This window comes from Mus musculus, chromosome 2 (genome assembly GCF_000001635.26).
Source record: "Mus musculus strain C57BL/6J chromosome 2, GRCm38.p6 C57BL/6J".
NCBI classification, from domain to species: domain Eukaryota; kingdom Metazoa; phylum Chordata; class Mammalia; order Rodentia; family Muridae; genus Mus; species Mus musculus.
In genome coordinates this window covers 30,703,584-30,726,292 of record NC_000068.7, presented here as the reverse complement: position 1 = coordinate 30,726,292, position 22,709 = coordinate 30,703,584, and the positions used below count along the sequence as shown (strand labels likewise).

Below are 22,709 nucleotides of genomic sequence, written 5' to 3'. Positions count from 1 at the left end.
GAGCCCCTCAGACACACTGTGTTTCCAACCACTGCTGATGTGCCTGATGAGACCCACCCTAGTACGTGGCCCATCCAACGCCAGGCCCGAGTGGCCAGGGCCAGAGGATAACTTCAAGGAGACAAGAGTGATGAATAGGGAGGTGGCAGAGGCAGCTGGTGTCAGGTGCCTCCGGTTCTCCATCCGCTAGGATCTGTCTGGGGCGGGGGTTTCCGTCATTCCTCCATCCTTCCCATCCTCAGCCTTGTCTATTTCCTCAGCAGAGAAGCGGTGAAGGGCGGGGCACTGCCTGGAGAGCCCTGCCTGGTCAGTGTGAGGAAGTGTGGTTTCTGCGGAGGGTCTGCGTGGGAGCCCCGGGGTCGCCCTGGGTGAGTGGGGGAGGCTCACACCCAGCATCCATGAAGATGCAACGAGGCGACGTGCGAGGAGCAGTCAGCGAAGTGCCAGGCGTAGAGAGGCCGGGCGCGAGCGCCCGCGGCTCCATTTGGCAATGAATTATGTATGGCCTGCTGGCTGAGCGGGCTGGCGGGCTGCGGGCTGTGCTCTCCAGCAGGGGCGCGGCTCCCGGGGCTTGCAGCGCTCTTTGTCTCTCCTGAAGGGACCCAGCCAAGCTTTCTAAGTGGCGGCTAGGCCCTCAGGATGCCCATTTCTCAGATCGGACAACCAAGAACAAGAGCGCCAAGGGTCTCTGCGGCTACAGTGACAACCTGCAGCAGCGGGCGCTTCTGCAGCCGTCTCTCTGTCCCCTCAGGTTGACAAAGAACTTTGAACTCATCTGAAATTATGAGCCCTGCCTGGAGAGGCTGGGAAGGCATCCCAGGGAGAGTGAATAATGGGTTAAACAGTTCTCAGATGATGAGGTCAGGGTACAGAGGACACCGGCAGCCATAGCTTCCAAGGAGGCCTTGGAGCAGAGCCCTGCAGCAATCAGGAGTGCCATCTCTGGCCAGGTCAAAGAGGCCGAGAGTGCGCCGTGCCTGGGGCAGAATTTCTCTATGTCAGATTGTACACTGGTTGTGGCTAATGTGGTGGGAAGTGGCCCTCTCATCCATCCTTCTCTCGCTCCTGCCCCTCCTTTCTTCCCTTCCCTCCGTACCCGTACCCTCTCCATCCTCTAACCCTCTAACGCAGGCCTAGAGGGTGAGAAGGCGCTCCTGGATGTTCCTGCCCATGTTGGTCACAGAGGGGGCACAGGGGATGCTGGACCCGGGCTGGGGCTGCGGGGGGGGGGGGGGGAGCGGGAGGCAGAAGGATGGAAGGGCAGGCAGCACGTGGTACTCACCTGGAGCTGGAGTGGGAAGCTACAGGAGGCCTTTGGCCAAGAAGCAAGTCCCCAAATCAGAGGATTGAGACAGGGATTGGGGGTTGGCTGAAGAAAGAAAACCACAGCCCCTCTTGAGCCTCCTGGCCTTCTAGCCTCCTGCTTGCTCCTCTGATCTGCAGAGGCTCCACCTAAGCCAGTGTCTGGAACCTGGAGGAACACAACCCACAGGAGGCCCAATGGTAGAGACCAGGAGCCTCTAACTTGCTGCAACCCACAGAGCTGCCCTGTCCAGCCAGCCAGTCAAATGTCCATTCTCACAGTCACCATAGCCTTATGCATGGCACTCTTGCCACTCTGGGCTCAGCCAAGGGCCTCTCTGCCCAGAGTGCTGCTTCTTCATGCTAAAGGAGGCCAGGTAGATTCACACTCCTTCAGGTAAGCCTTGGTTCTAGGGCCTGTCCTTGGTTCCCAGAGGTTTCTTGTCCCTCACATGACAACACCCATGCCCTTGACTGGAGCTGTCCCACTTGGCAGTTTCCTCCAGGCCATTGTCTTAAGAGACATTTCACTCTGGTTTTCTCAGTGTGGGTTAATGGGATATATTGGGGACAGTCCAGAGGAGGAGGAAAGAAATGGCATCCTGTCTGTAAACAACACATACACAGATGCAGACACACATACACACACAGACACACATATACATACAGACACACACACAGACAGACAGACAGACACACACATGCACACACATATACATACAGACACATAGACACACATACATACACACACATACATACAGACACATAGACACACACATGCACACACATATACATACACACACATACAGACACATAGACACACACATGCACACACATATACATACATACACAGACACACACGTGCACACACACACACACACAGACAGACACACACACACATACACACACACACAGACACACCCCGAGGGTGGGCTTGCTAGGCCTTTCCGGCCTGAGGTTCTGTTACACACAACACACTGGCTCTTGTCAACAGACACATGGAATGAGGTGAAGCCAGGCATTCGCCAGTACCCTTCAGCCTGGGCCATTGGGCTCAGCCCTGGTGGGTAGGACAGTTTCAATGTTTCTATTGTGAGTCAACTTTAATTTCATATATTTTATTTTTGCACGTGAGTTTGTTTGTTTGTTTGTTTGTTTGTTTTAAGCAGGCTGACCTAGGACTTTTTGTTTTGCTTTGTTTTGAGCCAGGACCTCACTATGTAGCCCTGGATGGCCTGGAACTCCTGCTCTGCGTGCCTCTGCCTCCCGAGGCGGGGATGCCTGCCCGGTGTGGGTCAGCATGCCAAGCTTGATCGGTGCTCCTTATGTACAGAGTTGGGGATGAATACCAGGTCTTGTGTGCTCTAGGTAAGCATTCTGCCACTGAGAGAAACAACTCCTCAGCCCTTGCTTTCCTGAGATGCAGTCTCACTAGGTAGCCTAGGCTGGCTTCAAACTCGCAGCTCTCTTGCTGGAGCTGTCTCACTCTGTTTATGAGTCATTACTGGGCTCCTGACGCCAGTGTCTGGGGTTTCAGATCTTGGCTTCTCTACTTCTGTCTGCGTGACTGTGAGCAAGCTCCTCTCTGCTCTATTTCCTGACCTATAAAATGGCATTGGCTAAAAAGGGGGTGGGGCGATGATGGCTCAGTTGTGCCGGCCATGAAAGGATGAAGATCTGAGTTTGATTCCCAACACCCACTTAAAAGCCAGCTGCAGTGGTATCTATTACCCCTGGGGCTGGGGAGGCAGACAAGCAGATCCCGGGAGCTTGCTGGCCAGCCTAGCTGAATTAGTGAGCTCTGGGTTGAATGAGAGGCCCTTTCTCAAACACACGCTGAGCGTGATAGAGGAAGACTCTGACCTCTGTCTCTGGCTTCCACAGGCTTGCATCTGTGCACACGGACCCTCCTACATGCAAACCCCCACACGAACAGGTACGTACCACCCCCTCACTCACAAAAGACAAAATAAAAATAAAAACAAAAAAAGGTCTTAATCAGAGGCTCGTTTGGATTTTTCCAGCTCCCCTTGTCTCCCAGGGCCCTCTCCTAGAGGGGGTTAAGCACATTAAGATGCAAGCAGAGTCGGCTCTGCTCTGCGCTCAGAGCGGGCCAGGGCTGAGCAGATTCTGGTTGTTATTGTTGCTGTCTGTGGCACCCTGAGTGCCTGCCCCAACACCCTCTAGGAGACTCTGGGGAATTTTCCAGAGCTTCAGGGCTGAGTTGAGCACAGATCTCAGAACTCCTAATGTTTGTTTCTTGTTCTCCTTCCCCAGCCTCCTGAAAACACGGATCCCCATCAGCCTAAAGTGGTCTGGGAAATGCTTGGTCTTCCTTACACTGATTCCTGTGTCTTTTTGTTGGGCTTTGGGTTGGAAAACTCTAGAAGAACCTAGATCAAATTTTAGAATTGAACCCTGAGGGTCCAGGCTTAGCTCACCCAGCAAGGCAGCTTCCCTGGCCTATGCAGCACAGCCACCTGCCTTACGCTGAGCTCTGGCTCCTTCAGAGGCCTCTGGCATTACCAGTGCTTCTTGGACAGTGTCTTGTTTCTGAACTTTAGGCCACAAAATAGAACAGACTGGGGTGCCTTTGGACCCAAGGGTAGGAGGACAGAGCTGTACTCCCAACTGAATTAGGAGGCAGAAAGACTGGGGGGTGGGGGGTGGGCATGGCATCCACAGAGAGGCAGGGGTGTGGGAACCCTCTGAGGGTGCCGGGCAGGGGCTGTGGGCCAGGCCTGGGAGCCTCGGGGAGGCCGGCAGGCACAGAGAAGGAGGCCTCCTACCAGACACTGTCTAGACGCAGCAATTATTGTCAGCTCGGAACACCCAGGCTCTGCCTGTGCAGCTGAAAAGGAGCTTAACAAAGAGAGAGGGAGGAAGAAGAAAGCGGAGCAGAGCCGCTCTGAGCCTGCCTGCCCGCCTGCAGCCCGCGGCTCTTTCTCTGCTTGGGCTCCCCCCCTCTTTGTGTTCCACAGGCACTGTTGAGGGGACAGCTCCTCACAGCTCAGAGATGCCTGATGGGGACAGAGCAGGAGGTGCAGCTCTGGGGCCCTGGCCAACTCTTCTGAGCTAGGCTTCTCAGAGTGGATGCTGGGAAGTCTGGGTCTTGTCCACTTTAGAGGGCTCTAGCCTACACCCTTGTCATACTGATGGGGAGCCTTGGGTCACGGAATGACAGCCTGACACCTACCCTCCTCTGCTTCCAAGGAGCCAGGCACTTTGTAGATAGGGTTAGGGGTGGGGGCTCAGAGAACACAGTCAGCCGTGGGGTGGCTTCAGGTCTGTCCTTTAGATCTGGGCCTTATTCTTCTCACCCTTGGGAGGAGGTGAGAGGGCAGGGCCAGCATAGCTTTGATGGGAAGCCCACCCTCCCCCGCCAGGACAGGGTTTCTCTGTGCAGCCCTGGCTGTCTTGGAACTAACTCTGTAAACCAGGCTGACCTTGAACTCATAGAGACCCTCCTGCCTCTGCCTCTTGAGTGCTGGGATTAAAGGTGTGTGCCATCACTGCCTGGCTGGAAGACTGTTATTAGCCGTGGCAGGCCCTTCAGAGCTGGAAGATGAGCACTTTGGATTCCATATGTGTCCTAGAACCTTCCCCCTCCTCTCAGTTGCCATTCCCGAGACCCCCTTGGCGTTGGCAGCAGTGGTGCTCAGAGTGTAGGGGTGGAGCCTCAAGGCCCTGGGTTTCTGCAGCTAAAAACACAGCTCAGGATCAGCAGATGCTCAGACAGAGAAACTGAGACACGCTGTCCCTGAACTCAGTTGCAAGCCACCAGCTGTTCCCCTTATCTCCCTGTTCCAGGGCATCTGGGCAGGGGCTCTGCTCTCAGCCCAGTCTGTAGCTCTAACTCTACCCACTAGCTTAGGCTCATGGAAAGGACCTACTGTGTGCTCAACTCTGCTCTCCTCTTGCCAGCAGTTGGGGTTGGGGGCCGGGTGGGGAGTGACTTGGTGGGTGGGCACCTTCTACATCCTGTGGAGGTAATGAGCAGTCCCAACCTACTGCTGGGGAAAGGCCTGAAGCTGGTCAGGGCTCCAGAGTGACTGGGTAGGGGTAGCTGGGTCCCTCTCAATCCTTCTCAATTAGAGACAAGGCCCTCAGAGCAAGAAACATGCATACCTGCCCTTACATCACACCCGAGGCCTCTTGATCTGTCCCCAGGACCTTCCCAGGCTCCAGGCATCGGCCTGGCCTGCCCGAGGCTCAGCCCTGCTGGCCACACACTGTCTTGTCTGCTGTGTCTCCCAGTACTCAATTATAGGAACAGAACCCTCCTCTCTCCCTCTGCACCATTACCATAACAAACCTGATTCCCCTGCCTATACTGCAGACCCACCGGGATCAGCCGGTCCACCAGGATTCTAGCATATTCTGCAATGCCACTGCAGCTCCCTCAGCCCTCCCCACTGGGTCTTCCTTTCACCTGGCGCTCTGAGCCATCTCTACCAGACCCTCAAATATGCGAAGCTGCCAGCCTGCTCCTGTGAGTTGTCCCCTGCCTCCTGAACAGCACCAGCCCTCCCTGTCACATAGCCAGCCCAGACAGCTTTCTGATTCCTCCCGCATCTGCACTAGGCTGGTCTTCCACCATGGCACAAACCAAGCTTGAGTTCAGCCCCCAGTTCCTAGCCTCTGGGAGCTTTGGAGACCTGTTCTCTCTGCTCCATAAAAGCCTGCCAAACCTTCCAGAGGCAGGAATTGATAGACCACTTGGATCTGAGGCCTGAAGACTGCCAGTCCTGTCTTCCCTGGCTTCGCATTAGTTGAGTTAGTCATCCCAGTAGATCCTCATGCACCCTTCTCTAGGACACTTCTGACCCCTGCTGAGATCACACACACAGCCAGTCTGCCTAAGTCCCTGATATTTCAGCCTTCTTGGGGGCACCCAATGCATTTTTTATGGCTCGCCACGCCTGCGAGCCCTGTGGGCCAGCTGTCTCTGGCTTGTCTCACTCTGTGAACCCAGCTCCTGCTTCTGAGGTGCCTTCCCAGCCTGACACCACCTAGAGGTAGGAGAAGTGACTTGGGCCCACACCCCCCCCCCCCCCCCCCCCGTAAGTGAATCCCTCTCGGCCCAAGCACCAAGGCAACCTCTTTGTCCTCTTTCCCAGGGCCTCCATGCAGACTCCCAGGAGTCACCGTGAAGGCCAGAACAAGGCTGTGCCATTGTGCTGCCCACTGACCTGAGAGCACTCCCAGGAGCTGGAACTGCCTTGTGCCCAGTTCCTCCCTCAAGCCCCCATGCAACTAGGCCAGTCCACAAGGACAGGAGGATGGTAGGTCCAGCAGGGGTGGGTACCCCACATCTATTCCTCCTCCAGAATTGGCCCAGAGCGTTCCCCAACCCTTGCTGTGGGATATCTAAGCCTCATCTTCCTTCCTCCCTGCCCTGCCTGTCCTTTCCCTCCAAATATCTATCCCTCTCCTCTCCTCTCCTCTCCTCTCCTCTCCTCTCCTCTCCTCTCCTCTCCTCTCCTCTCCTCTCCTCTCCTCTCCTCTCCTCTCCTCTCTCTCCTCTCCTCTCCTTGTTCTCGCCTCTCCTCTCCTCTTTTTCTCTCCTCTCCTCTCTTTTCCTCGTCTTCTCTGAGTCCTCCCTGGGCCTCCTTCCTTTCTTCTTCCTGGGTTAAAAATAATCAACTTTCTGGGAAGCGGCAGTTCCCGCTGAGCCGCCCTCCCCACACACGGGAGCCCCTGAGAATAGCTTTCTGCGGCTCTCCACTGAACCCCTCCCTCCCTCCTCCCTCCTTCCCTCCGCCCCCTCCCCGCCGGCTGACTAATAAGCCGGGCAGCCGGCTCTGCCAGCTCGCTGCAAGGGCGTTAACTGCTTCGTGCCCGGGTGGCGTTCAGCATATAGCGACAACAGGAGGGTTGTAGGGCACCAGGCCACACGGAGCCGGAGCTCTGGGCCCGTAGTAGACGTTTAACTAACCCAGCTCTGCTAGGCCGAGTGGTTTGGTGAACTTTGTCATCTAACTACCGCTGCGAGCCTGCTGCTGCTGCGGCTGTTGTGTGGCTAGCTAGTTCCTAGCTTAGGAGGAAGGGGTCAGTGGGATCAGTCAGGAGAGGCACCCAAGGGTCGGGACCACGTGAAGGGTGTGACTGGCCTAGTGACTCCTTGGCCCCGGATTCTGGGAACCATTGCGACGGGGCAGAGGTCAAAGGCAAGGCAAGGCTGCCTGCTGCTCTGGGGATCCATGCAGGTACCCCACTGGGAGGGACTTTGACAATTAAGAAATTACATCTAGGGAAACTGAGGTCCAGGGGGTGTTATTCAGGCTAGGATGCATCTGAACATCTGCAGCAGTGCGTGAGGCTCAGTGCTGCAGGGGGCTGATGATCCCAGTCCCTCAAGGTTGGAAGAAGAGCCGGGATATCAAGGTCAAAGGTGAGGGGTTGCTAAGGAGAGCAGAAAGTCAGAAGGAGCAGAGGGGTCCACTCAAGCCCCACCCACTCTGCGCGTCCTGGCATTACCTCATCACCAAGCATGCCCATTGGCTGGCTCTCCTGGAGGCCGGCCCAATGCGGCGGAGCGCATTAACCCGTTCCTCCCAGCAAGCTGCGCTCTGCCCACACCACCCACCTCTGTGTCCCCCACGTAGCCTGCAGAGCCTGAGAGTTGAGAGGACCGGGGAATAGGTGAAGGAGGTGCAGTCCTACGGCCGCATAGTCCCATGGGTGCTGTGTAACTGGGACATCCCTGTCCTGTTCTGGGCTGTGTGACCTTGGACAGACTGCTGCACCTCGCTGAGCCTCGGTTTGTTTTTCTCAGCTGTAAAAAGAAGTGAATGATGTAACTCACGCCCTTCCTAATCCCTGCCATGTGCTTGACAAATGCGGGGCACACGTGGGCTCTGCGTCCCACGGTGCGCCTGAGTGAGCACAAGTGGTACCATTGGGAAGATGGGGTTTCGGGAGAGCAAACGGCTCAAGGTTACCCCGCCATCTCAGGGCTGCCTTTCTTACAGGCTTCTTCTGCTCTTCAGGGAAGTGTTGCTTCCCGCAGTAGAGGTGGAATTGTGCCCAGCTGCTCAGACCCCAGCAAACCCCCTGTAGTTGACCAGTGACAGAGGAGAGCCTTGTGGTCTCCAGGAATATAAGCTGGGACTGAACCCCCAATGGCAGAGGACCCCTGGGGCAAGCACAAAGAAAGGACTACTGGGAAGGACTGAAGCATAGCAAAGGGTTAGTCAGCTACTGGTCCAGAAGGCTGCTTCTCTGGACTTTGGAAATATGCAGAGACCCACAGGCCTGCCTGAGTGTTTACAAATTATAAATCAGGCTAGCAAGCAGCTAAATCAAATCCCTTCCCTCCACCCTGACAAATCCACCTTCCTTAGGAAAGATACAGGCCTCCAAGGCTGGGTTTGTATTTCTAGCTCCCGGGTTTTTCTGGTGCCCAGAAGGGAGCACACGGTGGCTAGCTTCCTCCCAGGATCCTCAGCTCTATCTACCACCTCTGCTTGTCCTCCGCGGGCTGTGCACACTCAGGACCGAGTGGGCACTGCAGGCTGAGAGTCAGCTGGGGCCACGCCCCTACAGACAGCCATCTGCTGGTCACCTGAGTGCTGAGAGTGCCCACGAGGCAGTTTAGACAACCCTCGGGGCCTCTGAGACCCGAGCTCCGGGGCTCCGACCACGCTGGTCTCTGAACCACCAGTCTTAAGTGGAGAGGTCCTGCCAAGCGCCCTGGGCTGCAAGTGCAGCTGGGGTGGTCTTCGCTGGAGCCAGGGGCTGCTCTCTTGGAATTTCCTTCTGCCCTTTGCTTCTGGCCACACCCACTCTAGCTAGATCGCCACCCCTAAGCCATTGCGGACTCTTCCCAAAGTTCCCGTTCCCACTGCTTCGGCCTGTGCTGTGCGCACCTACCCCTCTCTGCCCCCTCCCAGAGCTCCTCTCCCACATTCCCTGCCCACCTGGTATCCCTCCCTAAAGCCAGCCATGCAAATCTTCCTGGAACTCAGACCAGGCTGCTGCTTCCTTCAGCAACAGAACTGGCTTCCATGTTGAGTTCCCTGCCACAACGTGCCCCACTGATGGCCAGCTTCCCCTGGATGCCACCTTTTTGTCTCATCCCCCTGTGGCTCTGGGCTCCAGCCATTGGCCCCAGCTCTGATTAGGTAGGGCACATTCTGTTCCTTTCTGCGCTGGGTCTTTGCACTCTCCACTTGCTTGGCTTGGAGTCCTGTTTTCTGCCCCTCACCTCCTGGGGGTGGGGCGTCCCTGATCCCCACCCCCACTCCCAGCCCAGCAGAAATCACACAGCAGGAGCTGGTTATCTGCGGAGTATCCGGTGGCCAGCTAGCTTCCCCCCGTGGCCAGTGTGCAGCAGGAAAGCTGCCCGGCAGCCAAGCTTGCAGCTGCTCCTCTGGGTCTCAGCAGAATGCCCAGCATCATGGAGGACCACTGGGTGCTGGAGGGGATCTCTGGATCTCAGCAGGCCCCTGGGCTCTCTAGTCTTCATCAGCACTGCCTCCCGCACAGCCCCCTTTATAAAGGGACCTCATGTTTCCATTCTCCAGGACAAGGACACTACGCACAAAGGTTCTTTGACACAAAAGGCGAGTCACAGACCCAGATCAGAACCCAGGTGGTCCACCTCCCTCCTTCTAGCTACAGACCGAGGGGGCAATATCTTGCTGTGGGTCTTTGGGCAAATGTCTCAACCTCTCTAGTGGAAGCTTTGCTTTGTATAGGACTGGCCAGAAGGGTGGGTGATCATTTGAGATTCTTCCCAGTTAACATGGGGCTGGGGGTGCTGTGATTTGTGACCTTCAGACAGTTCCTCTGATGGCCTGACCTGCAGCTAGCACCTACCTCCAATCATTCTCCCAGGCTTCTCTATGAAGTGCACCCTGCTTCACTGCCAAGGAGACAAGGCAGGGAAGCCTGGTGGTTAGAACACCCAGCTTCAGGGTGGGCCAAGTGCAGATCCTGCCACCTCCTTAGCATAGCAGTGTGGCTTCAAAGGGTCGCTGTCCACCAGGCTCTTCATCTGTCACAACTCATTGAGCCCTGGGTGCTTCCTGGGTTGTGAGGACAACGCCAGCACTTGGCTGTCATGTCAGAATGGACACAAGGGCTTTGGTCCACCTGCCTGTGTTCTCAGCTTATCAGTCAAGTTAACCACGTGGTTGAAGAATGTCATCTCCACTCAGACGAGTTCCCCAAATCCAACTGAGAAGTTGGACCTGAGTACCTGGTCAGACCACCAAACTGTCCTGCCTTTCTGTCTCAGGTCTAGCCTGAGCAGCTATCACTCTGTCACAGGTCTAGCCTGAGCTGCTTTCACTTTGTCACAGGTCCCGCCTGTGTTGGTGTTAGCCTACCAAATCCAGGACTTGCCTTGGCTATCAGGTCCTGAGGTTCAGAGATACAAAGCTAAAGGTTTGGGGGGGCGCCGAGGCTAGTTATTCTGGGGTGAGGTGGGTAGGAATTGGAGCAGGGTTCTTGGTTTCCCATGCCATAAGATTTATATTTGTCACCTAAAGGTCCTCTCAACAGCACTGGGACACCACTCAGGTCCTCAGCAGGGCATGGAGACTTGTCTGAGCTCACAAGAAGGAGGGGAAATGCCAAGTTCTCTGTGGTTTTTAAACACATTTGTGTGTGTGCGCGCACACAGGTATGCACATGCAGGCAGAGGCCAGAGGTGTAGGGTCCCTTGGAGCTAGAGTTGTGGACAGTTGTCAGCTGCCTGATTTTGGTGCTGGGAACTGAACTCAGGTCCTCTGGAAGAGCAGCAACTGCGAACCACTGAGCCATCTCTCCTGCCCCTGCTCCCCTTGCGTTTGCTCTGAAACACCCTGCTTCCTGCCCAGGTAAACGCATGCACATCGTACTGAGACAGGGAATGGAACTGATAAAGAAAATTTCAAGATTTTCACAGGTCCATACCTAACACGCTCAAGGGATTCTTACTCCCCAAATCTTTCGTTTTCTTTTGTTTTCATTTTTTGAGTCAGAATCTCATGTAGCCCAGGCTAACTTTAAACTTGCTATGCAGCCAAGGATGACCTTGGATTCCTGGTCCTTCTGCCTCCATATCCTGAGAGCTGGAACTGCAGACCTAGGCCAGCCTGCCTGGTGTGATGTGGTGCCGTGGACAGAACCCAGGACTTTGTACGTGCTGGGCACACACTCTGCTCGTGGACCCACCATTCCTCGCTCCCAGACATGGTCATTAATGAGCATGGGGGCTCCTGGGTCACATCCCAGCAGCCTTCCCTCACACTGCCCTCATTCCCTTGTTTCCTGTCTCTGCTTGACTCTGGGTACACTGAGGGTAACTGGATCCTTGCTGCAGACCCTCCATGCATGGTTCAGGTCTAAGCGAGGGAGGGGTGATGCGGACCTTCCCACTCTTCTACAGTCTTGGTGTCTCCCAGCTCTACATGTGAAAGGATGTGCCCTGTTCTGAATCTGAGTGCTGGATTCCTGCTGATCCAAAGGAGAGGGAGGCCTTAGTACTCAAAGGAATGGGGCTTGGGGGGTGGGAGGTGGGGGTGGAGGGGTGGCTCGTCTGTAGGGGCTGGTTACACCTACATCTCTCATAAGCTCACTCACCTTTTTTGGCCATACAGGATTCCCACCATGACATTGCTGTGTTTTTACAAGGTAATTTTCAGTATTGTCCCATTTTACAGATGAAAAGGTTGAGACTCAAGACAGAGATTACCTTAGGGCTGTAACTTTAAGCTGCAGTTGGGGTCAGATGAGTGACTGAGTGTGGGTAAAGGTTGTTTACAGGAAGAATAGTTCCTGGATGGATGGAGCATGGGGCCAGGACAGTGATAATTGTGAGGTTGAGGGAGTAGAGGCCAGTCTCTGAACCAGAAAAGCCTCTATCAGGGTTTCTGCCCTCAGAGGAGATCCACCAGGGGACAAGGCTGGAGGCCATGGGAGGCCTGACTGACTTGAGAGCCAGTGTCTGGGGTCTGTGGTGTGCAGAATGGGCTGTGTGATGGAGGGGAAGTGAGTCTCCTTCTGTGCCATGTGGATGGAGTGTGTGTGTGTTGTGTTGTGTGTGTGTGTGGTATGTGTGTTGTGTGTGTGTGTGTGTGGTATGTGTGTGTGTATGTGTGTGTGGTATGTGTGAATTATGTGTTTGTGGGGTGATGCTAACTGTGATACACATGAAGGGAAGAGCTAAGGAGAGATGGAGTTGGAAGAGTTAACTGGAAAAGCAGGGTGAGGTTAGGAGTGTTCCAGAAGTGAAAACCACACCCGCACATGTGCAAAGGCCTGGAGGCTGGAGGAGTCCAGGCAAAGGAGCACGGAGGACTTGAAAGAGCTCCAGCAAGGCTGAGGCAGGGAGGGGAGGAGCAGAGGAGGGGAGACGGAGAGGAGGGGAGGTCAGGGGCAGCTGCCTACAAGGTCCACTAGCTTCCACAGTGTGGGCAGGGAGCCCCAGCCACTGCCCAGGTGAGGGGCTTTGCTGCTTCAGGGAAGGATGTTAGGCAGAGGTGAGGAACAGCAGCTGCCCCCCACCCCCACCCCACCCCACCCGCCTCTGAGAAGGACAGCCTAGTTTTAATCTAGTTTTCCCTCTGTATGTTGGGTCCCAACAGGACAAAGCCAAACAGCCCGAGAACCTGCCAACTGGAGGTTCTGGAACACTCTCTGCGTGGTCTTCCCGAGCAAGTCTTCTAGGTTGGAACCTCTGGCAGGAGCAGAGGCCATGACTTGAACCCAGACCTGTCATCGGTAGTGCTCCCAACTGCAGTCATCCCTTAACAGCTGGCCAGGTTCCAGGTCCCTTTCTCCTTCCAGCCTCTGTTTACCCAGCTTGCACAATCAGCTCATAAGTCTACAATTTTTTTCTTTTTTACTCTGAAATTAATGGCCTCTTCTTTAGTTATTATTGAAACCCACACAACCGGCTGACTTCTGACCTCCTGGGGTTGGATAAGCTATCTGCAGGCTCACCCTTGGAGAATCTCCCCTTTCTCAGCAGCCACTGGTTGTCTGTGGCTCCCTTGTCGGGGTGGGACCTCGTGAGACCCCGCCTCCTAGTGTGCTGGTCTGTCAGATGATGGCGTCATCATGAAGGTCTTGTTTAGGTGAGCATACTGTTGAGATTTCATGGGTTCAGCTTCCTTGTCATTCATTCATAGAAAACACAATCCCCCAGTAGAGGCCCTGCTCTCTGGCCCTTACAATCTCTCTGCTCTTCCTCAGTTTCCCCTGAGTGTTAGATTGTAGGAGTCGTGCTGTAGATGTATCAGTTGAGGCTAAGGCACTTATTCTCTAGATTTTGACTGTTTTGTTTGTTTTTGTTTTGAGACAGAGACTCACTGTGCAGCCCTGGCAGGCCTTGAACACACAACTATCCTCTTGCCCCCAGAGAGCTGGAATTAAAAATGCTCCCACCTCAACTAAATTTACACACGCACACACACCCTTTTTCTCTCTGCTTCTTTCTCTGTCTCTTTCCTTCTCCCTCTTTCTCTCTGTCTCTTGAACTCCCAGCAATTCTCCTGCCTCGGGAGTACTGGGTGGGGTCAGAGGCAGGAGACAAGGCACCTCACAAGGCTGTGCAGACTTGTGGAGCATCTGCTATGAAGCAAATCCGGGAGTCAGAGTCCCCCAGGGACAAAAAGGCCCTGCCCAAGGTCAGGCAGCCAGCGTCGCATCTGAACCTAGAACCGCAGGTGCGCGCTCTCCTCTAGCCGCCCCCCCTCGGGGGTGGCATCGTCCCAGCTGTGCGGCCTGGCGGCCCCGGCCCTGACGTCAGGCGCGGCCAGCGGAGCCTGGTTCTGCACAAACACGTCTCGGGCCAGGGCTCCGGGGGCGGCGATGACTCAGGGCCCGAGGCCGCCGGGCGGGAAGCGGAAAGTTTTGAGCCTCTGACATCAGCGGCCGCGCAGGAAGGCGGCTCCGGGAAGGCGGCCTGGCTCGCAGCCCGCCCTAGGGCGCGGGGGTGGAGGGGACCGGGACGCAGGTGTCCCCGGCCCGGCCTCGGCCGTGGAGCCGCTCCACCCGCCCGCGCCGCAGAGCGCTCCGGAGGCACCGCATCCATCCTGCTGCGTCCCTGCATTTTAATTACCGCCGCATTAATATTCATGAGCCGGGACTCGAGGGGGACCGCGGGCTGTCATCTCCTCGCCCGCCCGCGCACCCCCGCGCCCCTCTTCCTCGCTGAGTCGTGGGCTTCATCCCCCGCCACCCTCCCCCGCCCCCACCGCGCGCCAACAGTTGGCGCTCAGCGGAGCAAGGGTGTGAGTGTGCGCAGGAGTGTGAGCTGCCGTGCGGGGAGCTGCAGAGTGTGGGTGTGCCTGTGTGCTGCAGGCGAGTGTGCCTGGCTCTGTGTGGCCCGTGTGTGGTGTGCAGATGTGTCTGTGTGCACCAGCACCTGGACTGTGACCCTGTGTAGAGGTCAGAGTGCTGGGGCATTGTGTCTATACATAGGAGGTAGGGTGCTGGGGCAGTTGTCCATACCCAGGGGCCAAGTGCAATGGAGAATTTCTATAGGGAGACATGTCTGCGTGCATTGCTGATTATACAGTGAGAGCATAACTATGTGCACGCATGTGTGTGCTGTGGACTTGGTATCTGTGTTCATATGTGTGTGTCCTTATACATGGATTTGTGTGCTGTGGGCATGTGTCCATGTACACTGATATGTGTGCTGTTGGCATGTTTCTGTGTACATCAGTGTGCACCGTGGTAGTATGTCCATGTGCACAGTCTGAGTATGTGTTTCTGGGCCTTCCTGACATCTGCATGATCTTGCAGAAGAGCCAAAGCTGCCCAGGTCAGGAGAGCGTGAGTGTGCGCATGTGCAACTGTGTGCATGCGCAACTGTGCCCTTCCGGGAGACTGAGCCTTGTCCACAGTCACCTGGCAGATAGGTCTGTGACACAGTGTGGTCAGAGACCACAGTTGGCCAGCTCAACATCCTGGACAGGTCCTTACCATGAGCTGTCCTACCGGATCTGTGCAGTGTCTGCTGTGGTCTCATTTGCCGATGGAGAAACTGAGGCAGTCAGTCCAGGAAATGTCTGAACTCTGGCCCCTATCTTTAACAGTACCCCCACGGTGCCACCATGTTGTCACAAAATGGCCTCATCTTGCAGTCTGGGTGTAAGCTCCTTGAGTGGCAAGCACCTCAGTGGCTGTTTCCCTCCTGAGGAAGGCTTGCAGGCCAAAGCCTTGTCTAGGTGCCACTGCTCCCTTTCTTATTTCCCCAGCTTCTAAGCCTGACTGCCTGAAGCCAACTATTCAGCAGGCAGCACAAAGTGCCTAGGTCAGGCCAGGGGTCAGCTCTTCAGTCACCTGCCTTCCCTTCCATTAATCCATCTATCCGCCCACATACCATCTATCCACCTATCACCCATCCTATCCATCCATCCATCCATCCACTCTTCCAGCCATCCATCCATCCATCCATCCATCCATCCATCCATCCATTCTTCTATCCATCCATCCATCCACCCACCCACCCATCCTAGCCTTTCATCCATCCATCTATCCTATCCTTCCTTCCATCCATCCATCCATCCATCCATCCACTCTTCCATCCATCTATCCATCCATCCATTCTTCTATCTATCCATCCATCCATCCATCCATCCATCCATCCATCCATCCATTCTTCTATCCATCCATCCATCCATCCATCCATCCATCCATCCATCCATTCTTCTATCCATCCATCCATCCATCCATCCATCCATCCATCCATCCATCCATTCTTCTATCCATCCATCCATCCATCCACCCACCCATCCTAGCCTTTCATCCATCCATCTATCCTATCCTTCCTTCCTTCCATCCATCCATCCACCCACCCATCCATCCATCCTTCCATCCATCAATCTATCTTTCCATGCTTAACTGTCTCCTCTGACATAGTTCAGGAGAGTACTGGGACTCAGTCAGTCTCTTCCTACTGCGATGCTTTAATTCCCTTAGGTAAATGAGGGGCATGGGCAGACAGAACAGGGTCCCTGAGAAGTTAACTCAGCTCAGCCACACAGCCCTGTGAAATTTTGTGAAAGCAACATTCTGCTCATGTCCCAAGAACCCTCAATTCAAGCCCCTGCTCTTCTTGGTGACCAAGGAAGTAACAAGACTTGCCCCTGGGAAGCCATGTGGCCCAGCAAGTGGGCCGTCACTAGGGCAAACAGTTTTCTCCCAGAAAAAGTGTGGTGCTGGGTGCTTCTGGGCAGATCTTGCAGCCTGACTTCTACACTGTTGTTCTTGCCTTTGTCTTTGATGGACTCCCAGGAGAAGGGCCAACAGAACAGCAGAGAGCTTCCCCTGGTTACAGAGGATAACAGCCTTTGTCCCATGTCCCAGCTGCTTGGGGGGTTGGAAGCCAGCTTCTGGAACATCTGGGGGTCCCTCTACTCCTCAGCCCCACTAAGCCTGCTCAGCTACACCTCCAAGGTGCACCCAAGCAAACCCTTCTTCCAGCTATGCCAAGAAGACTGGAAATTTCTACTAAGCAGCTGGTTCTGGCTTGATTTCCACTTTGCTTGGCAGGAGACCGGGGAGGGGCCAAGCTGCTCAGCCCCAGAACAGGCCCTGCATTCTTGAAGTTACAGTCAGGGGTCACTGGGAGTGGGGCTTGTGGGGCCTGGTAAGCCTCTCCGTAAGAATGAACAAGTGGCCCCATGCTGAAAGCTCACCTCTGGGTAGGCCTTATGCTGTCTGGACCAGCTGGGTCTCTAGAAACTTTATATAGGGAGGCCAGATCTGTTACTAAGCTATCTCAGGCTACCTTCAAGGCTCTAAGAGAGCCTGCCTGCACAAGGGCAGAGCCCAGAGCCCCTAAGGGGAAAGTCCACATGCTATACAGAGATGGGTCTGACTTGGTGACAGGCCAGAAGGTACTGCACAGTTACTACTGGGCTGGAGGGGATGGTGGTCGGGGCCTGGCTGGGTACCCTAAGGGAGAAGAGGAGTATGGGACATGGTGGCTTGATGGGGAGACCAGCCCTGATCCCTGCTAGCACATAGGAGATTCTTATGCACAGAACCAACACAGAGGTCCAAAGGTTCTGCATCCTGGCTGCTGCGGGAAGGCTCTAGTTCTCCCTCTGGTAAATCACAAGTCTAAGCACTTCTCGCCCACCCAAGCTAGGCTTTGGCTACAGAGACCTGAGTCGGATCAGCTAGTGGCCCAGTCACTCTACTCTGTAGGCCCTGTGTGCCATCAGACCCAAGGACAATGGAGAAAAGAAAAAAGGAGAAAAAGGAGAGTTTGGGAAATGTTCACTGGGCACCAACTGCCAGCAGAAGGAAGGGCTCTCTAGGCCATTAAAAGGGATTCACCAGTCTCTCTCTCTTTCTCTGTCTGTGTCTCTCTCTCTCTCTGGCTGGAGGAAGCAGTAATGCCTAGGGAAAGGCCAGCCAGGGACTGGAGGGTACCAGGCCAGGATAGAAGAAACCACATTGAGGTGGGGGAGGGGTTCCAACCTGTGGGGAGATGACCACAGGGTGTGAAGGGGACGAGCTAGGATAGAAGAGTGTACAGGGATCCATTCTCTGGGAAGGCACCAGCTGGGGGTGGGAGGAACTAGGCAGGGACAAAAGACCACACTAGGGTGTGGGGGGGACCAGCTTAGGGTGGGAGGGACCACCAGCCTGGGGTGAAGGAGACCAGCGGGGAACCTAAGAACCTCCCGGGGGTGGAGGGGGGCCGACTCCGCCCCCGCTCGGCAGGCGGCTTGCCCGGGGCGCTGCGAGCAGGGTAAAGCTTCAGCGGAAAGGAATGCCTGGCTCGGCGGGGGCGGCCGCGCCCGGGGCCGGCCTGGTTCGCGCAGCTCTCGGGGCCGCTGGCGCCGCCGCCCGGGCTCGCGCCGGATCGGGGCGCGCCTCGCAGCGGGGGTGCGCGCCGCCCCTCCCCCATAACTCAAAAGCTTGTCAGGCCGGTTCCAGACTCCTGGCGCCGGGCTCTGCTCCAGGAAAAAAAAAAAAAAAAAGGAACGAGAAAAAGGAAAAAGCAAGCGAGGGAGCGAGCAAGGCCCGCGGCGCGGAACGGGCTACCCACGCGCACATCCCGCGCGCCCACTCTAGGGACAGGGCGCGCGACACTCGTTCATCTCTACCGCCCCAACGATTGTTCAGTGGCCCCGGCGGGGAGGGGGCGCTGTGCAGCCCACAGGTCCTCGAGCGCTTCCTCCGGGGCCTCGTGGGTCGGAAGGCGTCCCCACGCCCGGGGTCCTGATGTGAGAAAGCTGTTTCGGGGCGGGTTCCAGCAGCATCGTGGGGGTAGCTGCGCAAGAGGCGGCTGCGGACCTCCCAGCTCGACCGCGGAGGGGACGGGGTGACGGGGGCGTGGGAAGACCCGGCCCGGTGCTTTTTCCTTTTTTCCCTCCCATCAACATCCTTCTGCGAGCAACTATGCCTAGGGTAGAGAGCCGACTAGGAAGGGGTTAAGGGCAGCAATTTAGAGAGAAAGCTGAGTCCAAATCTCTCCTGCTGTGTGGCCTTAGGCCAGGGGCTTGCCCTTTCCACTTCCTCTGGAGGGGAGGGAGGAGGGGCTTGTCTAGAGCTTGACACTGAACACTGGAGTCCTATCTTCGGTGGGGTTCCCATTTTTTCTTTCCACCCTCAACTTCTCGACCCAAATAAGCTTAACCATCTGAGAGTCATTCTCAAAGCCAAGACAGCCCTGGGAGCCCTCACTTCCGGCTGGTCTTTCAAAAGACCATGTATTGGGGTAGTCAGGGACTCTGCACAGGCCAGTGATGTCTCCTGCTCTAGGCCACTCTAAGCTTGTCTCCCTGCTTTCTGCCTGGATTCTAGAGTCAAGAAGGCAGGATAGCTCAGATAGTTACAATTGCATTTGGCCTGCCCAGGATGCCCGGAGCGTTTTCTATCCAACAGGGCTAAAATTGAGAAGGCTCCTGTCTCCATACTAAGCCTGCACAAGGCTGGCCTGTATCTGATGGGACTGGAAGACCCTGGGCAGACTCGAGTTTGTGGCCTGAGTTGTGGGGGAACTACTGGGCTGTGGGATTCTGTGGGGCCTGCTTTTCCAGGGGCCAGCAGTTCAGCTTAAGAAATCCACCACTCAAGGGGTGTGGTAGCACACGCCTTTAATCCCAGCACTAGGGAGGCAGAAGCAGGTGGATTTCTTAGTTCGAGGCCAGCCTGGTCTACAGAGTGAGTTCCAGGACAGCCAGGGCTATACAGAGAAACCCTGTCTCAAAAAACCAAAAAGAAAGAAAGAAAGAGAGAGAGAGAGAGAGAGAGAGAGAGAGAGAGAGAGAGAGAGAGAGAAAGAAAGATCCACCACTCCCTGGTCATTCAGGGGGACAGGACCAAGCTGAGGCACAAGCCCACTTTGGACCCCCTAAGCAGTATGCTAAGTGGCCCCATTACAAGGGGCACCTCTCCTAAGAGACACATCTCACCTCAGCCTTTGCTACCAGAACAATCTGCAGTGTTCCCTTCCAGAGACTTTTGTGTCCCCAGGCACAAGCCAGTGAGGCCTTTGTTGGTGACCACACTGTTCCAGACTTGCTTTTTTTTAAAAAAATAATGATACTATGTATTTTATGTACGTGTGTGCTCGTGTGTCGTGACAGGTGTGGGGAGATCAGAGGACAACTTGGGGGGGTCTGTTCTCTCCTACCATGTGGGTTCCTGGAATCCAACACTGGTTGTCTTGTTTGAAGGAGGACCCTTATCCTCTGAGTCATAGTGCCCCACCCCTCCCCCATCAGCTTTTCTATTGGTTCCCACAATGGGTGTCCACACATCCCAAAATACAGCTCCAGTCAGCGTAGAGGCACGTGCCTGCGAGGTGGTGGTCCTTGGAGAACTGGGACTCTGATTCAGGACTCCAGCCCTCCCTTCTGTGTGCACCGTACAAGGCAGGCAAAGGGTTTTGCCAATGGGATGGCCTGGGCTCCTGCCTTTCTCAGCCAGGCTTCCCGAGGGCTGGGCCAGGTTCAGCAGCACACTTGGGTGCCTGTCAAGCACAGGAAAGGTTGAGATTCCTTGAACCAGATTCCAGAAAAAGGGCTCTTTGCATCTGGGACCCAGCCCTTCTCCAAAGGACTCCCTACATGGATGCATCTAGCTTATTCAAGAACACTGTGAGGTCATCTTCATCTATGTAGCAAGGTCAAGGCCATCTTGAGGTAAAAGAGACCATCCCTAGCACCATGTTAAACCAGGTATGGTGGTACCTGTCTATAAGCCCCACACTCAGAAGGTGGAAGCAGGAGGTTGGCAGAGGGAACAGAGGAAATCGATTGCCCATGAGCTCTTGGGAGAGCCAGCCTTCCCTTGCAGTTTCCATGCTACTGGGTGGGGAAGCCTGGCTAATGACAAGAGTCTCCAGTGCTCTGATGTATCTGTTAGGGCACTTCTTCTTCCTCTTCCTCTTCCTCTTCCTCTTCCTCTTCCTCTTCCTCTTCCTCTTCTTCTTCTTCTTCTTCTTGTTTTTTGAAACAGGGTTTCTCTGTATAGCCCTGGCTGTCCTGGAACTCACTTTGTAGACCAGGCTGGCCTTGAACTCAGAAATTCTCCGGTCTCTGCCTCCTGAGTGCTGGGATTAAAGGCGTTCACCACCAGGCCTGGCTAGGGCACTTCTTTTTGAGGTGAGTGCGAGGGGTCGGTGATCCATAGGGTGTGAATGGCTTTGCATGGGGCCCTGTACACACAAAACGCAGACCTGGAAGATAACCATGGGCTCCAGGGTTGGAAATGGCCAGATGGGAGGGCAACTTAATTATTTAACATGGGGAAGGGCTGGGAGTCTAGCTCTGCAGATAGAACATGCAGAAGGCCTGGTCCATAGCACCAAATAAACCAAGCTGGTGGCACACACTTGTAATTCAAGCACTTGGGGTGCAGACAGGACTGAGCGAGCAGAGACTGAGCGAGCGGAGCTGACAGGAGCAAGCAGAAGTCCTAAAAATTCCCAACAACCACATGAAGGCTCACAACCATCTGTACAGCTATAGTGTACTCTTATACATAAAACAAATAAATCTTTAAAAAAACAAAGTAATCCGTTAGATAGCCAATGATGTGGAGGACCAGCTGAGGGGAGACTGTCACTGTGCTCTTCAGATGGGGATACTGAGGCCTGAGGAAGCAAAGTAATGCACTAGACTAGGCTCACAGTGGAGGAAGAAGCAGGCTGGTGAGAATAGACTGCAGTCATGCTGTTTCCTCCCTCAATGCCTACCCCTGCCTAGGATCAGGGAGGGGCCACTGTCCCTGCCCTAACTGTCCAGGGACCTCTAGCAATTACCAGAGCTAAGCATTTTTATCCCAGCCTCAAGAAACATAGCTTTTCAAGGAGCTGGAAGTTGCTATGTAGACAGTGGGGGTGGGGGTGGGTGGGAGTGGGGGGTGGGGGAAGGAAAGCCAGCTAGAGTTGGATCATGAATGCCACTATACCAGCTTCCCAAGCAAGAGCTGCTGACCGGTGCAACTGTGGCATTTCTGTTAAGGCTGTAACCAGCCGCTCCTTGTTTAGCTCTGAGGCCGGCTTTGGAGGATGCTGTGGACCCAGTCATGGTGGGAGACCATAGGTAGCAGGGGTAAACTTACTACCTTTGCGTTGCAGAATGGGTATGTTATCAAACTGCCTCCTGGATATTTATATTTGCATTGATAGACTCAGGCCGCCTTAGTCAAAGAAGCTTCTGTCTGCGGTGAACAGAGGTAGAGATTCATGGCTGCACCATGCTGAGAACAGGTGACACTACCATACTCCACCCAGGCTCCAGAAGCCTCCCTTTCCACTAGGTGGAGAGGATGGAAGGACCAGATTATAGGGGATGGGGGTGGGGTGGGGGGAAGGTCCTTCAAATACTCAATGGTTTATTTTATTTTATTTTTTTTTTCCGAGAGAGGATTTCTCTGTATAGCCCTGGCTGTCCTGGAACTCACTTTGTGGACCAGGCTGGCCTCGAACTCAGAAATCTGCTTGCCTCTGCCTCCCGAGTGCTGGGATTAAAGGCATGCGCCACCACTGCCCGCCTTGTTTTGTTTTGTTTTGTTTTGAGATATCCTGGAACTCACTATGTAGACCAGGCTAGTTTTGAACTCAGAGATCTGTCCTGTCTCTGCCTTCTGAGTGCTAGGATTAAAGTTGTACACCACTATGTCTGGCTTTTGAAATACTATTTTAAAGTCGGGCATGGTGGCGCACGCCTTTAATCCCAGCACTCGGGAGGCAGAGGCAAGCTAATTTCTGAGTTCGAGGCCAGCCTGGTCTACAAAGTGAGTTCCAGGACAGCCAGGGCTATATAGAGAAACCCTGTCTCAAAAAAAACCAAAAAAAAAGAAAAAAGAAAAAAAAAGAAAGAAATACTATTTTAGGGACATGGAGCATTTATGAATTCCCCGTTGCTTGCATAGGGTCAGTTTAAGACTGAGCCTGACTGGGCAGTGGTGGTGCATGCCTTTAATCCCAGCACTCAGGA

At 54.9% G+C, this 22,709-nt stretch overlaps 2 long non-coding RNA genes and 1 other non-coding gene across 3 annotated transcripts; 2 read left to right on the top strand and 1 right to left on the bottom strand.

Moving 5' to 3' along the window:
* Positions 1 to 2,509: 2,509 nt before the first annotated feature.
* Gm39782 lies at positions 2,510 to 4,730 on the top strand. The gene is made up of 3 exons (XR_866107.2): positions 2,510 to 2,670; positions 3,187 to 3,238; positions 3,580 to 4,730. It is a non-coding gene; the product is annotated as a predicted gene, 39782 (long non-coding RNA).
* A 269-nt stretch (positions 4,731 to 4,999) lies between these two features.
* Mir3089 (microRNA 3089) lies at positions 5,000 to 5,083 on the bottom strand. The gene has a single exon (NR_037272.1). It is a non-coding gene; the product is annotated as a microRNA 3089 (primary transcript).
* A 22-nt stretch (positions 5,084 to 5,105) lies between these two features.
* Positions 5,106 to 13,146, top strand: Gm14488. Its single transcript, XR_866106.3, has 4 exons — positions 5,106 to 6,320; positions 6,423 to 6,587; positions 11,892 to 11,925; positions 12,879 to 13,146. It is a non-coding gene; the product is annotated as a predicted gene 14488 (long non-coding RNA).
* The last annotated feature ends 9,563 nt before the right edge of the window (positions 13,147 to 22,709 follow it).